This window comes from Hibiscus syriacus, unplaced genomic scaffold, assembly GCF_006381635.1.
Source record: "Hibiscus syriacus cultivar Baekdansim isolate YM2019G1 unplaced genomic scaffold, ASM638163v2 tig00110503_pilon, whole genome shotgun sequence".
NCBI lineage: Eukaryota > Viridiplantae > Streptophyta > Magnoliopsida > Malvales > Malvaceae > Hibiscus > Hibiscus syriacus.
Genome location: NW_024062764.1, coordinates 1436328 through 1453905, shown reverse-complemented (window position 1 = coordinate 1453905; position 17578 = coordinate 1436328). Strand labels below are relative to the sequence as shown.

The window sequence follows — 17578 nt, the reverse complement described above, 5'->3', positions numbered from 1 at the left end:
AATAGTGAAGCCCCTAGTCATGAAGGTAGAGATGATCTTTTTTAGGGATCTACCATTGGGGTTGATGAGGAGACCTTATTTAGGGATCTGACGATAACCTTGAGGCATATAGTAAGAGCCATTCTTAGAAATCCAACTATACCACCTACCCCATCCACACCATTAACCAACCTAGTAACAACACCTCAAGAGTCCCTGGTTGAGAGACTCCACCGATACATGACAATCGACTTTCTTGGTTTCGAGGAAGAATACCATATCGTTGAAGATCAATGGCTTAAAGAGACCCTTTACATGCCCCAAAAGTTACTTTGGACCCCTGGGGGTAATTTTGAGTGCATCACCACTCTGCTAAAAAGTGACGCCATAGACTGGTGAGAGACCAACGAGATGGCCATGGAGCATGACCGATTGACGTGGGAGCAGTTCTTGTTAGCTTTTTGACAGAGGTACATTGGTAATGCTTACATTGAAGTGTTTGGAGACTAATTCTTTTATCTAATATAGGGAGACCGATCAGTATTTGAGTATGAGAGATGGGTTCTTTAGTTAAGTCGATACACACCAAAGTTGGTGGCATCTGAGTACAATCGTTGTAAGAGGTTCAGGGAGGGCTTGCATCTCGACATCCTCACCCACCTAGGATTTTTGTTGAGTTGAATTTTCAGGTGAAAGTGATCAAGAGGGTTTTGGGGATGAGGTCTAGAGTGTTCTATTGTTGCATCGAGTCAGATTTAGAGGATGACAAAGTCTTTGAGACCCACCTAGGGACCGAACAAGAGGGAAAAAGATTCTCAAAGTTCATGAAGGACCTCAACAAGGCAGTCTAGGAGATCAACTCAGAGTGTAGATTGCGGGGGTAGATGAGGGCCTCGTAGGAGATACTTAGCGACGAAATCCGTGGAAAGTGCCAATAGGTCTATGAGGATCACTTTGCTAGTCTGCCCAACCTATAGAAAGAGGCACCATGGAGCATTCCATTTTAGGACTAGAGTATGCTTCAGATGTGGCTCGCTAGACCATTTTATTTGGGATTATCTCGAAGTGTAAAATGTGACCCCAACAAGGACTCAGAGACCAACTTTAACAATTTAGAAGGGTCAGCGACCCTAGATAGGTGGGAGTTTTGTTTTCTAATAGCACAGTAGGGGTACTATCGATCTATGGCTGATTCATATCCTAGAGTAGTCCCACATTAGTATGTCATTAGAGCCTATGAGGAGTGTGATACAGTTGATGTGATCTCAGGTACTTTTACCATGTTTTTCATTCTAGTTACAATATTATTAGATCCAGGGTCTGACACACTCTTACATATGTTATGACTTACTTTGAGAAAGAAACCTTCTAGTCTAGGATTTAGAGATAAGAGTTAAGGTGTATAGTCCTCTAAGGATAGATGTTCTTGTCGACAAAGCTCATCATTAATTTTCTTTCAAAATATGAGGTCGTATTTTCCAGTTGATCTAATAGAGTTACTGGTTAGAGAGTTCGACATGATCTTAAGCATGGATTGACTTTCAAAGACTGGTGCTAGTTTGAGGGGTAAGGCTAGACAACTCAAGATTAGGAAAGATGATGAAACCAAAGTGGTGATGTTTGGTGAGAAATCTAGGTGTTCGAGAATCATTTTGGCAGTAATAATATCATGTGATCAAAACACATATTTTTATCCCTACAATCAATAATATCCGAACCATTCGAGATTTCTATAACGTGTTTCCTGAGGAATTACCAGGATCGCCACCAGACCGAGTGTTAGAATTTGCCATTGAGGTGTTGTTAGGTTTCGATCCAATGTCCATTGATCTCTATCACATGGCACCGACAGAGCTCAAAGAGTTAAAAATCTAACTCCAAGACTTACTAGAAAAAGGTTTTATTCAACCAAGCATTTCTATTTAGGGTTCATAAGTTTTTTTTTTGTAAAGAAGAAGAATGGTACGATGAGGCTGTGTATCGACTATCATCAATTGAACAAGTTGACTATTGAGAACCATTATCCTCTCCCTAGGATTGTTGACCACTTCGATCAACTTAAGAGAGTGTGTGTGTTCTCCAAGATAGATTTATGGTCAGGGTACTACCAGTTGAAGGTCAAGGATGCCGACATAGCAAAGACGACATTTAGGACAAAGCATAGTTAGTATGAGTTCCTTGTGATGCCATTTCGACTCACCAATGCCTTGGTGGCATTAATGGACTTAATGAATAGAGTTTTCCACCCATACTTAGATCAGTTTGTGGTAGTCTCCATAAATGACATCCTTATGTACTCATAATTAGAGAAAGAGCATAACTAACACCTCTATATAGTTCTACAGACCCTCTAAGACCGTCAGTTGTTTGCCAGGTTTTGGAAGTGTGAGTTCTGGTTGTCTGAGATTTTAATTTTGGGTCGTAGCAGCAGATGGCATCCAAGTTGACCCTTAGTAGATTCAAGCGGCGTTAGAGTGGGAACCACCAAAGAACATGTCTGAAGTGTGTAGCTTTTTGTGTCTTGCTGGGTACTATCATTGGTTTGTAAAAGGTTTCTAGATGATAGTTTCCCAAATGACTAAGCTACTTCAGAAGAGATTTCCATTTGTGCGGAATGAGAAGCTTCATAAGAACTTCAAACAATTGAAAGCTATTCTGACTTAAGACCTAGTTTTAACCCAATCAGAATCAGGAAAACACAGTGTTTAGAGATACCTCACTGAACGAACTTAGCTGTGTCCTTATGCAAAAAAGAAAGGATGGTAGCTTATGCATTCCATCAACTCAATCCACACGAGAGAAATTTCCCCACCCATGATTTAGAGCTTGCAATAATAATTTTTGCACTTAAGATCTGGAGGAACTACTTGTTTGCTGATAAGTGTCATAACTTTATCGACCACAAGAGCCTTAAGTATCTGCTCATGTAGAGGGAGTTAAATTTGAGACAGCGTAGATGATTTGAGATACTGAAGGAATATAACTATGTGATCAATTACCACTTCGAGAAAGCAAATGTTGTTGTTGATGTGTTGTGTAAGAAAGTCAATGTCTGAGTTTTGAGCTTTGTTAGCACGATTGAGTTTGTCTAGTGATAGTGGGTTATTGGCCGAAATTCTAGTAGAACCCGAGTTAGTGACTGAAGTTAGAAAATTACAAGGTTTAGACAATCGCCTTAGATTTTGAGTTGAGCAATGAAGACGTAATATTCTTTAGAGGTCATTTGTGTGTACTTGATGAAGTTTAGTTCCATAGTAAGATCCCCATGAAACACATTGTAGTTTGTTCTCAGTTTATCCAGGCAGTAAAAAAAGCTCAGACCATTATTTTAATGGTTGGACATGAAAATGGATGTGTCTGAGTTTGTTAATAGGTGCTTAATGTGTCAACAAGTTAAGGTAGAACACCAGATTCCTTTAGGGTTACTTTAATCGATTCAAATACCACAGTGAAAGTGGGATAGAGTGATTATGGATTTCATGATCAGGTTACTGCTGACTAGATGAAGACACGATGCAGTGTGGGTTATAGTAGATCGATTGACGAAAACAACTAATCTCCTCCTAATTCAGATGTATTACATCTTAGAGAGGTTAGTTCATTTATTTATTTGTGAGATAGTGAGGTTGCATGGAGTTTTGACCTCGATCGTATTTTTTAGGGACCTTTGTTTTACTTACCGATTTTAGAAAGCTCTCCATGAATCCCTATGAACCAAGTTATACTTTAGCATGTTTTCCACCCTCAAATAGATGGATAGTCTGAGTGGGTTATGTAGATCCTATAAGACATGCCTAGGTTCACCATCATAGACCTTGAAGGTAGTTGGGAGGACTACTTACCAATGGTGGAGTTCGTGTATAACAATAGAAATCAGTTTAATATCTAGATGGCTTCTTACAAAGCTTTGTATGGACACACGCGGAGGACTGCACTTTGTTGGATAGAGCTTATTGAATGAAAGATAGTTGACCCATACTTGATAAGAGAAACTAAAGAGATAATTCAATTGATTTAGATTCGGTTAACAGAAGCTTCTAAAAGGCAGAGGTCGTATGCAGACTTGAAATGCAAGGATATCGAGTTTGTTGTTGGAGATAAAGTGTTCCTCAAAGTATCTTCATAGAAAAAGGTGCTTTATTTTTTACTCAAAGGAAAGTTGACCCAGTGCTTCATAGGACCATATGAGATACTTGAGAGGATTGGACCTATAGCATATCAGTTATCATTGCCCCTATAGTTGTAGCGTATCCATAATGTGTTCAACGTGTCCATACTTAGGAGATATCATTCTAACCATTCCCACATCATACCATTAGATCAAATCGAGGTGAGCAAAAACATGACCTATGAGGAAGAATTGATAAGGATATTAGTAAGTGATATGAAAGAGATATAGAACACAAATATTCCCTTAGTAAAGGTGTTGTGGAGGAACCATTGGATTGAGGAAGTAACGTGGGAAATATATGAGGATATACAACTTTAGTATTCGAATCTCTTCTACCAAGGTAAATTTTAAGGACAAAATTTCTTATTAGGAGAGATGAGTTATCAAGCCCCAAATCCCAAGTTAGTAGTTTCAGACTGACTCGTGAAGATTTAAATAAGCTCAATATACTTATAGAAAAGCTTGGAAAATTTAAGGATACATTTGGGTTTCGGTTAGGCCAAAATGGTAGAAAGAGGGGTTAGTTTAATGTCTAAGTGGAAAATGTAGGACTAAAGGGGCTAATATACCAAGTTGTGAACTAAAAGTTGATTTTGTTTAATGAGGGTGATATAATTTGGAATAAAAACTGCCCATTTTCCCTCATTTTTATCTTTCCTTGTTCTTTACCTCATTCCTCTCCATTTTGATAGTTTCATTCCCAAGAAAGTTTAAAGGTAAAACATGGTAGTACTTCAAGCTTAGTACAAAATTTCCAATGTAAGAATGATAATCTCCTACCCCAAGCTTTTATTCAAGCTTTCATTATCAAAGTTTGGCCATAATTTCCATAGGTGGGGCTTAGGAAACTAGAGATTTCTAGCCTATTTTTGGTAAGTTTGAGTTTAGGAAAGTGTTCTTATCTTTATTTTGGTCTCTTAATCAAGTTATGAACTCATTTTCCATGTCATATTAGTGAGAGAGATTGGAGAAAATTCCCAAACCAAGGGAAAAGAGAAGTTAGCTCTTTGTTGATTTGGAAACGTTTTCAACAGATAAACACAAAGATAACACATTTATAACATTGCTATACTGTTTATGGATCACTAAGTGAACTTTTTTAGCTTACTTTAGTTTATGAAGTACATGAGCACATTCATGGTCGATTATATTTTAAGGTGTTTTAAAGCATGCAAAATAAGTCTACATGACCTCTATCCACTTACATAAGATTTAAACATGAGTTGATGGCCTTAAGGGGATGAATGGGTGGTATTAGGTTGCACTTTTGTTCCCAAAAGAAGGCATTTTCGGGCTTGAGTATCAATACTAGATGAACAATACCGATGCTACCCTTCGTGTAGTTAAAATTTGTAAGGTTTATTGGTCAAAAGTATCGATACTGTTAATAAGGTATCAATATTGCTCATGGGGTATCGATTCTAAAGGGGTAGTATCGATACAATTCTTACATTTAAGATTTCGGTAGCTAATTTTGGTACCGATACTCAAGGTAGTATTGATACCATGGTGAGGATATCGATACCCTAAGTAATGGTATCGATACTAATCTAATTTTTTAAACTTCAAAACCAAATTTGGTATCAGTACTAAGAGTGGTATCGATACCACAATAGGTCAGTATTGATACTGCTAAAACTCTTTGGATTTTAATAACCTATTTTGGTATTGATATTCCAGGCTAGTACCGATATTTAGGGATGGATATTGATATTGAGAGGCCTAATATTGATACCCTCATCTTTATTTAGGTAAGAAACCTATCTCATCTCAAGTATTCTGGTTAGGGGATCAACGGTCATCAAAACTCTATAAGTAAGACTACTAGTGAGAATAATAGTAAGGATTATAATTACAACTAGAAATGATGTAAATTAGTAAGACATAAAATTTGCCTTTGTATGAAGCTCGGTAAACGATTAAGACACCTGAGGTACTCTAGTAATATGATGATCATTTGCAGGTTAGAATGTCTAGACATGTCTCAGTTAGTGCACAACGCACTTTAATACTGGCCTGGTGTGTAACACCTAAAACCCGTATAATTATACCCATATAGATTACAGATGTCACATGATTTTCTAAAAACATTTATCAATTCCAAAGGTAATTTACAAAATTCCTCTCAAATTGGTAATTGATAATATAAAAAATATTATCTCAAGTAAAACTATCATATGATATTTAAAACATATATATGTATATTAAATACATATACTCAAAATAATAATATTGTTTTGTATTATCCATATTTAAAATATCATAAAACGATTCAGTTTATCCATTACAAACCGGTTTCAAAATAGTTCAACAGACCAGCTAGGACATTAATAAGTACATGCCACTAAACTAAGTCAAAATTACATCATAGGATGTCTTACTAAACAGACCTACACGTGAAAATCATCACATGCTAAGTATATACTTAGTGAGGTAATTAAAAATAATAAACAATGCAATACAACTCATGCATGAAATTTAATGTCATAAGATCACATTACCTGAATGTCCAATATTTTACCATAATCAAAACAATATGATATAAATATTATCATTTTTATCAATAGTTATAGCCCACAAGTAAACTTATGAAGACCCTGGGTATTCGAGTAATATATGCACTGTAGTGCTAAACCTGCACTAAGTTTACACTCTAGTGGTAATCCGGATATTATACGTAAGGTCGTACCCACCACCTACACTAGGTTTACACTCTAGTGCTAATCTGGATATAAACCAGCACTTAGTGTCCTTACACACAAGTGCTAATATAAACCTGTAGCTATTATACTCTATGGCATGCCAACTATACCCTATCATTCAACGACTTACTGCGACATATAGTCTAATTCATTCATCCATGGTATCATATGACCATATATTTAACATTAGGGAAGTTCATACCCAAAATAATATCCATGGTAAAATATCACATTATCCATGATCAATGCACTATAATTTCACACTGTGACATATCAATGTCATATCGAAGTTATAAAAATGACATAATATCATGCTGATATAAACAAGGTCGACTTATCGCAAGTCTTCCTGATGATGTATAAAACATCTATATACAATGTCATGCATGTATTGCACTCACATTGATACTTTATATATCCAAAAGATGTGTCTCACTATGATCCACAATAAACTCTTTTATACTTGATTTGTTTCGATGACAAATTAATCATGATCTCTATAAATCACAAATTCATAAGAATACATATGTTAATATTGTACTAACATAAACACATCCCAAAACAAAATCCATAGTATACTTGAAACTCATTTTCTACCAAAATACTTAACACTTAATAATTTCTTTTAACATTGGAACCAACGTTTCAAATTTTCACAAAATGGTCCTTCACCATTTTATCACTTAAATTTTTAATACAAAAAAATTCAGCACTGAAATTATTACCATTCAAGTGCTTTTACAAAGGTACAATTACATTTAAGCACCCCTAATTATGCGAATATTACACTTAAATCACCAATCCTTTCAAGCTTCCAAAATAGTCATATTTCACATCTAAACACTCATTTAAAATCCAAAATAGTAATTTCAGCAAGTACATCAACTATTGGAAATTATAAAACCATTCACAACTTTTCCAAAATAGTCAAATTGGTCCCCAAACTTTTGAAAAGTTACAAAATGGTCCCTAAATTTTTATAAGGCATGTAAAAATACTTCTTATATCATTTCCAGCCATTAAATAATCTTTCCATAATTTTTCTCACTCAAACAACCCATGGTCGAATGCTTTAAACATAGAAACTAAGTTTCCATGATTTTTCTGGATTTTGATTCGATACAAGCATGAAATCAATTTCCAATCAACCTTACAACATCTCTCAAATCAAAGCCTTAATCAACTCTCATCAGAAGACAAAGTTCTATAATTTCTTCTTTTGACTGAAAATTAGAGAATCATTTCTAGGAAGTTTGAACATGTTTTAATCATAAATCAAGCTTGAAAATGAATCTACAACCTTAAAAACATATAGATTCATAATCAATTCATGAACCCTAACATTAACATAAACCCTAAGATTTGGGATCTTTGAAATCAAGCAAGTTAAGAAAACATAATTATTACCAAAAGATAGTGTTTTTTTTACTAGATCACTTTCTTATTTCACAACAATACTTTAATTCCATAGGAAATGGCAAAAAAAGGAAACCAAATATTTTTCCTTACCTTAGGAAACTCACGGGAATGGGGAAGATGATGAACACTTTTAGCATGAAACTTTAGATTAAATTCGTGCTTATATACCTTTAATTTAACTTTAATGAATATTAAATTCATTAAATTAGGAAATTACCAATTTACCGTTAATGAAATTTCATAATCACAATTAAACAAAGACACCTCCACGTTATCATCTTCCAATATATGACACCTCAACCTTATCATCTCCCATAAGACAAAGATGAACAAATAAGATCTTAGTTTACCGATTTGCCCTTGTTTTTTTCTAAAAATCACAATCTTGCCACTTTAATTAAACGGTCCATATTAAACATTAAATTAAACCCTTAAATCTAAAAATTTATATCATTTTCCAACATTTAAAAGTTTGAAAATAATATCTTCGGTCTAATTTATCATCCTTCAGATTTTTCTGAATTTTCTATTCGATTCGATTTACCGAATTTTTCCTCAACTTCCTTACTTTATAATTTTTATTACAAAACTCGTATTAATATTTCGATTCCCATAGAAGTAGTATTCATGATATAAACGTTTTATTTAAAGGGACAATTTGTAACTTTTTTAAATTATCATTTTAGTCCCTAAACTTTTCTAATGTTTATACTTTGTCACAAAACTTTATAAATGTATAATTTGGTCACTAACTAAATCCATTTATAAAATAAAATTATTTTTGGGAAAATTATCGCTTAGGTCCTTAAACTTTTCCCACTTTTATACTTTGACCCACAAACTTTCAAAATTTTTATTTTGGTCACTACCTAATTTTTTGGGCTATTACAACTCTCCCCCTTTAAATAAAATTTGTCCTTGAATTTTAAGACTTTATGCTTTTGCCAAAGCACTTTAACTTGAGGAGTCGTCTTGCTACGCAGTTCTTTGACTTCTCGAGCCAAAATATGTATTGGTTCTTTTTCATAAGTCAAATCTGGTCGGATCTCAATTTCATCCGTTGAAATGACCATGTGAAGGATCCGATCGATACTTTCTAAGAATCAACACATGAAAAACATAGTGTACTTTGTCCAACTCTGAATGTAATGCTAACTATTAAGCAATAAGTCCAACTCTTTTTAAGATCTTATAAGGTCAAATGAATCTTGTACTTAGCTTTCCTTTGCTCCCCAAAACTCAATATATATATATATATATATATATATATATATATATATATATATATATATATAAGTCGATACTTTAAGAAAACTTTATCTCCTTCATGAAATTCAATCTCTTTTCCCTTCAAGTCTGTATAAGACTTCTGCCGATTAGATGCCATCTTGATATTATCTTGAATTATCTGTACTTTATCCTCAACCTCTTTCAATAAATCTGGACCAACAATATTTCGATCTTTTAACTTAAACCAATTTAATGGTGTTCGACATTTTCTCCCATATAGAGTTTCATATGGAGCCAACTTGATGCTCGATTGATAGTTGTTATTGTAGGCAAATTCTACTAAAGGCAAATACTTTTCCCATGATCCCTTGAACTCAATCACACATGCCCTTAGAATATCTTCTAATATATGAATAGTATTCTCTGACTGACCATCCGTCTGGGGATGAAAGGTTGTACTAAAATTCAATTGAGTACCCAAAGCTTTATGCAAAGAATTTAAAAATCTTGAAGTAAACCTTGGATCCCTGTCGAATATGATTGATAGTGGCACTCCATGTAGCCGAACTATCTCATTGATATATAACTCTGCATATTTATACAAGGCGTAGTCCATTCGCACCGGAATGAAATGTGCCGATTTTGTTAACCTATCAACTATTACCCAAAGGGAATCTTTCTTACTTGATGTCAAAGGTAGCCCTGTAACAAAATCCATGGTAACTATTTTCCACTTCCACTCTATAATAGAAATCAGTTGTAACAATCCTGAAGGCACTTGATGCTCCACTTTCACTTGTTAACACGTTAGGTATGTAGTAACAAACTCAGAAATGGCTCTTTTCATATCCGGCCGTCCAAAATCAAATTTTTACATCCCTTAGACTTGACTTCAAAATATTTTGTCTCACCTTGTTCCACAAGTGAAATATTTTCCAAGCATCTGCCATCTTTCCTTTGTAGCACTATTATCCGATCTAGAAGCATCAGCTTTATTTTTAACTTAGCCAACAATGCGCCATTTTCTTTAGACAATAGTCGCACATCCATAGCTCGTAAATTTGCAAAAGTTTTCCGACTAAGTGCATATGCTACAACATTAGCCTTCTCTGGCTAATAATCAATGACCAAATCATAGTCCTTTAAAAGTTCTATCCATATTCTTTGTCTCAAGTTTAGCTCATTTTGAGTCAACATGTACTTCAAACTCTTATGATCCATGTAGATGAGACATTGCTCACCATACAAATAATGACACCAATTTTTTAAAGCTAAAACAACCGATGCTAACTCAAGATTATGAGTGGGATAATTCCTCTGATGCGTCTTTAATTTTTGGGAATCATAAGCTACCACCTTACCTTCTTGCATAAGTACACAACCCACACCATTATGAGATGCATCAGTGTACACCACATACTTTTACCAGAATTTGGTTGTACCAACACTGGTGCTTCCGTTAAAATCTTCTTTAGAGCTTCAAAACTATCTTGACATTTCACAGTCCAAACAAATTACACATCCTTTCTCAAAAGCTTGGTCAAAGGAGAAGAAATCATCGAAAAGTTTTTCACAAACCTTTGATAATAACCAGCAAGTCTCAAGACTTCAGACCTTTATAACCTTCTTTGGAGGTTTCCACTCCACTATTTCTTGAACTTTCTTAGGATCAACTCTTATGCATTCTGCCGAGACAACATAACCAAGAAAAGAAACTTCTGACAGCCAAAATTCACACTTTGACAGTTTGGTATATAACTTTTTCTCCTTAAGTATCTCGATCACAATACGAAGATAAGCATCATGCTCTATCGTTTATCTTCGAGTATACGCGAATTTCATCAATAAATACAACCACAAACTCATCCAAGTAATGTTAAAATACTCAGTTCATCAAATCCTCAATTTAGCACACTAGAAAAAAATATACCTTTAATGACACACGCAAATTTATGACTTACAAAAACTGTGTGTCATAAAAAAAGGTCATGTTTCTTAAAATATGAACTATTTATGACTTACAATAATGTGTGTTATATTTAATAGTCATAATCCAAAAAATTTACAAAACACAGAGTACACTTTTTAAATGTGTGTCATCTCTAAAAGTCTTCTTTTAATTCCCCCCCATTATTTTCATCATTTCCCGCTTCTTCCCCCTCGATAATTATCAGTTCACTCTGCATGCTTCCCCTTTTTCACTTTTTCACTTTTTCCCTTTTTCCTAAACGCCATATTCTCAAAGGGATTATGTTATCTTTTTGTTGCAGTGATTCTGCATACAACTACCTCGAAGGGACAATTCCAAGTGAATCTGCTTCAATGAATTTGACTTTTGCATCCACCATCACATACGATAGCCGAGCAATTGTCATTGACGGGAAATGCCGTGATTTGGTATCCGGCTCCATTCACTACACTCGCAGCACCCCTAATGTAAGCTTGAATTTTCTGTCATTTCCCCTCGTTTTCCCTTTACCTGTTTTTGGAAGAGGAGAAAAATGTGTTTAATGTTTTCAGATGTGGCCGGACCTTATACAAAAATCCAAAGACTGAGGATTAGATATGATCGAAACTTAAGTTTTCTGGAATCTGCACGAACAAGTTCGAAACCAGGTTCTGCCTTCTTTTTTCCTCTTCAGTTGCTATGCTAAAACTGTTATAAACTTATGCACTAAAAATTAATCCCATTGATTATTTCCCTGAGTTTTGATTATCGATGTTTATAGTATAATTTAGAAGGAATAAACGATTTGGTTAAATTTGTGAAGTTAGTTGCAGCAGCTGGTCTTTATGTTCATCTGCGCATCGGACCATATGTTTGTGCTGAATGGAATTATGGGTAAAATTTTATTTATTTATTATTTATTTTTGGGATTGTTTAATTTTCTTTTATTTGTTGATAAAATATTTGCAGTGGATTTCCTCTTTGGTTACATTTTATACCCGGGATCAAGTTTCGAACTGATAATGAACCATTTAAGGTAATATATTTATCCATAAAAATATTATTACTTTATTATTTATATAAATTAATCTCTTCTTTATTCATCATTCTCTTCTGTTTCGTAAAGTTAACTGAAATTGTTGGAAGGACTGTTAGCTGAAATGATTAAAAACAAGTGTAAAAATGTTTTTTAGGCAAAAATGTAGAGGTTCATGGACAAAATTGTGGACATGATGAAGCAAGAGAAATTATATGCATCACAAGGAGGACCCATTATTTTGTCACAGGTATACGTTTTGTCTTTGCTCTTTTCTTCTCTAACTTTCTTATGAACAATTCCTGTTGTTGTTGTCGGTGCTATAATATTTCCCCTAATGGTTTTCTGGGTTTTCTTATACATATTGGAAATGAATATGGAAACATTGATTCAGCATATGGGGCAAGTGCAAAATCATATATTAAATGGGCAGCTGATATGGCGTCTCATTGGAGACTGGAGTTCCCTGGGTCATGTGCCAGCAATCTGATGCTCTTGACCCCATTGTAAGTTTGGGGCTTCAAGATTTAGTTTTTTACTTGTAATTTCGATCATAGTTAATCGTTTAGCTTGGAATTTGCATGTTTTAGTCGAAAGAGGTTTCAATATGTTTCTTGTTTGTTTTGAAAATCAGGGCATTTGTTGGTTTTTGATATATAATTTCTTCTTTTATCTTAGCAATGACAGATTAACACCTGTAATGGATTTTACTGTGATCAATTCACTCCAAATTCTAATAAGAAACAAAAAATTTGGACCGAGAATTGGTCTGGATGGTATGGTGTCCAAGTCCAACTCCTCAATATAATTTACAATCTGACTTCTACTTAGTAGTGTTTTGGTGATATGGATTAAATGTCTCCATCATAATGTTTTTTGCTTGCTTCTCTTATTCAACTTTTTATCAAAAAGTATTTCTTCTTCATTACTTCCCAATATATTTCAAATGCTAGGTTCCTTTCATTTGGTGGTGTCGTTCCCTATAGACCTGTAGAAGACCTAGCATTTACGGTTGTGCGGTTTTACAAGAGAGGTGGAACTTTCCAAAACTATTATATGGTAATCATAATTGGAGTTTCAAATGTGTTTGTGCATTGCTTTTAGAGTAATAAAATTCAATCCTAGAATCTAGTACGCAGTCTCATTTCAAACGGAACTTACTGGTTATTTTTTTTTGTTTCTCGTAAAACAGTATGGTGGAACGAACTTTGGCAAGCCTATAAGTGGACCCTTCATTGCTACTAGTTATGATTATGATGCTCCGATTGATGAGTGCGGTATATCTTCAGTCAATCTAATAAAAATTGTTAGCACTTCTAAGCATCTACTTGGCCTCCTGTAATATACTTGAGGTTATCATCTTGTATGCAACTTGACTCATATTGGTGGTTATTACAATAGAATGAGTAATGTAAAACCATGATTATTCGATTTATAATTTCGTAAACGACATCTTCTAAGTTTCACCTGTCTTTCAATTCACTGTTTTTTTTTTCAGGACTTGTTAGACAACCTAAGTGGGATCACCTAAGAGATGTTCATAAGTCTATAAAGCTTTGTGAAGAAGAACTGATAGCCAATGATCCTACCATTTCCTCCTTTGGTCCAAACTTGGAGGTATTTTCCATATTTATTCTCTTCCTTTCTCATTTTAAAAGAGAACCTTACTTCTTTGGTTCTATGTTGGTTATGAATAAGAACTCAAGGAGGGCTGCCTCTTTATTACTTCTTTGTCTGATTGGTGAGCAAGGGTCCCGTTGAAATCTCAAGGATCATAATATTTTATACACATAAATGATAAAAGATAAATCACTTTTTTTTTCTGATCATAAACTCTTCTTAAGACTTTTCTTGAGAACAAAATGTGCTCAGGCTATTATTGAAAGATATAGTTGAAAATAAATTAAAAGTGGCACAATAGTTTCTTCTGCCAGATCTTGTTCAAATTAATCTGTTCATCGACGTATTTCTTTCTTCTTCCCAGGCTGTTGTATATAAAACATGATCATATGTTCTGGTTTTCTTGCCAATGTGGACACCAAATCTGATGAAACTGTTAAATTCAATAGTAATTCATACCTTTTGCCTGCGTGGTTTATCAATATCTTATCAGACTGCAAGAATGTGGTTTTGAACACTGCCAAGGTATGCTTTGCAAGTTGAATACCTGGTTGTTAAAGATTTCTATGTAGTTGATAATTGGTTGTGTTGTAAGATGTGCATAACTCGAACTGCATGTTTACTTTTCTACATGCTTTTATCCTAATGTTCTAGCTTATCTCAAAGTAAAGAAAGGAAAGCTGTTGCGCCTAAAACCTTCTTCTGCAAATGTATTTCATAGGTAGTGCAATCTGTACCTTAAATTATGAACTTGTCGAAAACATCATGTAACCATGATGTGATGTTGAACAAACTCCTTGTTTTTATATAAGAAAAGATAATTTGGATCTTACTCTCTTTTCATGTATTCATTAAGTGAGGTGAAGCAAAGTCAGTTAGCTAATTCAAGTTGAAGCAACTTGAACAGAGATGTTCCATCATCTATCACTTTGGTCAAAAAGCAGTTTGATGGTAAATATGCCATATCAGCCGAGGAGTTTACACTGAAATGGTTAGGCTTGCAAAATATTATTCACTTCATCTCAAAAATTTTATTTGTTCATCTTAACCTACTTAGTTACAATGAGATTGAGTATTGAACCTTCTATACCTCTGAAATTTTATTTGTATCATTGGTTTTTCCATTTGTCTGAAATTTTTGCTTAAATCTTGAATTTATGAAGGTACTAAGCTATTGAACCATGTTCTTAAGCTTTGTTTGAAGCAACACATACTGGACTTGAAGTCGGGAGGTACCGAGTGTGGATATTATGTTTGTAAGTTCAGGAAAGAGATAGTCGAGAACGAACTTGAAGTTGTAAATGCGTATCTTAATGTGATTTAGTATCGACATATGATTACAATATTTTTAATAACTTAATGTTAATATATTGTAGGCAAATGGATTGCTTATATGTAATATGATATATATATTTAGTATTATGAGGCCTTAAATGTGATTTAGTTTGATTATTTGTCAATCTACATAACTTTTTGACATACAATCACGACACACGTGTGTCATCTTTTTTAATGACGTGTGCTTCAATGACACGCAATGTAAGTCGTAAATGCGTGTCATAAATTTATGACACACAAATGTGTGTCATCTTCATTTATGACGGGGGCTTTAATGACGCTCAATATGCGTCATAAATGCGCGTCATAAATGTGAGTCATAAATGCGTGTCATCAATGCGCGTCATAGATTTATGACACACAATTACGCGTCATCTAAGATTCATGTAGGTTGCTTCAACGATAGGCATTTGTGTGTCATCCGCACTCATAGATGACGCGCAATGCGCGTCATTAAAGGGGGTTTTTTCTGGTAGTGGCAGTTCTTGCTATTGAACCTTTATTTTCTTAACTCAATTTCATCCATTTGATATTAACCATATAAACAGAATCAAAGCCGTGGAACCATAATATCTTGAATTTCACCTCTTGATATGGAGGTAACACAAATAATTAATCTAAAAAGAAATCAGTAAATTTTCTAGTTGTGGGAACATCATACGATCTTACTTCAGATACTTGAGTATATGTCACCTTAGCTAGAAAAGATATTCATCCATCTTAAATCATCTTAATCATACTCATTTATAATATCAAATTATTGATGATTTCTCTTTTTTATCAATCAATAAAATTTCCAATTTATCCTCATCTTTATAAATTAATCACTTCTTGCGACCATCAACACCACCTTACAGCAAAGATAACCAATCCTTACTCAAAATGATCTAAAACTCATTAAATGCTAATTACATTGGATTCATCAGGAACATAAGCTCTTGAACCTTTATCGAACATTTACTATCTGTCTGAGTAACACATGGATCATGACCCATAGGTCTTCCTCCATAATAACACTTGTTATCAAGTCAAATTAAATTTCTCTACTTTAGAGTTCCTTAATTCATTCTTCAAATAATATGTATAACTTTTTCATATACACATAATTTATTCTCGAGCAGTTGAAACATTTTTCATCTCAAATGAAAGTCTAAATATCAACGTCGTTCAATAAGAAGACTTGACAAATTTTGTAGCAATAACTTCATAGCAGTTAATGCTAAAATCACACTATCAAGCAATTTTCACTTTTTCCTCTCACTATAAACTTGAAACTTTTTATGTTCTTAAGAATCAATCTCAATCTAAACACTAATTCATTGTTGCATGAAATGGTTAGACAATCCATTTTCGTAAATTTTCCTTCGTAAAGAAACTCTATCAAGTCTATAAAACTTAATATATATTCTCAATCAAACTCATAATCATTTGCTTCATTAATAACTCAGCTTCCTGTAAACTTTTAGTGGAACTCTTACTCAAATCAACAATGTTTTAAACAATTTAATGCTTAACTTAAATATTTCTCACTTATTTAAGCTTACCTGAAGGAACCTCAGAGTCAACACTAGATTCAGAAATCTCCTCTATATCCTTATTCGATTCAACTTCTCTTGTAAGCCCTTCAAACTTTTTAATGGATTCCTCAAATGCAGAAAATTCGTTGAACCCTGGGACATTTCTTCCACAGAATAGAGGAAAATCCCTAACATCTTCAACTCGTCTAAGGCGTGATACATAAGTCATGTTGGGTCATTTTGGGTCAATTTCAATCTCGACGTTCTTTTCAACATTTTCAACTTACTTACCTTCTTCTTTAGTTTCTGATATTTGAACATAGTCAAAATCATCTTACATTAGTAAATAGTAACTTTACTCCCAATAAGCATCATCACAGTATATATACAACTATCAGTAAACCTTTGACATCCTAGTAGCATGTATGCGTTCTTGAGTTAATATAAACTCTTTCCATGACCAGAAACGGCTAAACCGAAAGCTCTGATACAAATAAGTGTAACACCTAAAACCCGTATAATTATACTCATACAGATTATAGATGTCACATGATTTTCCAAAAACATTTCCCAATTACAAAGGTAATTTACAAAATTCTTTTCTCAAATTGGTAATTG

The 17578-nt window shown here is 34.0% G+C and overlaps 1 pseudogene; it reads left to right on the top strand.

Moving 5' to 3' along the window:
* The first annotated feature begins 219 nt into the window (after positions 1 to 219).
* On the top strand, positions 220 to 14774 carry LOC120129679 (annotated as a pseudogene).
* Positions 14775 to 17578: the final 2804 nt, after the last annotated feature.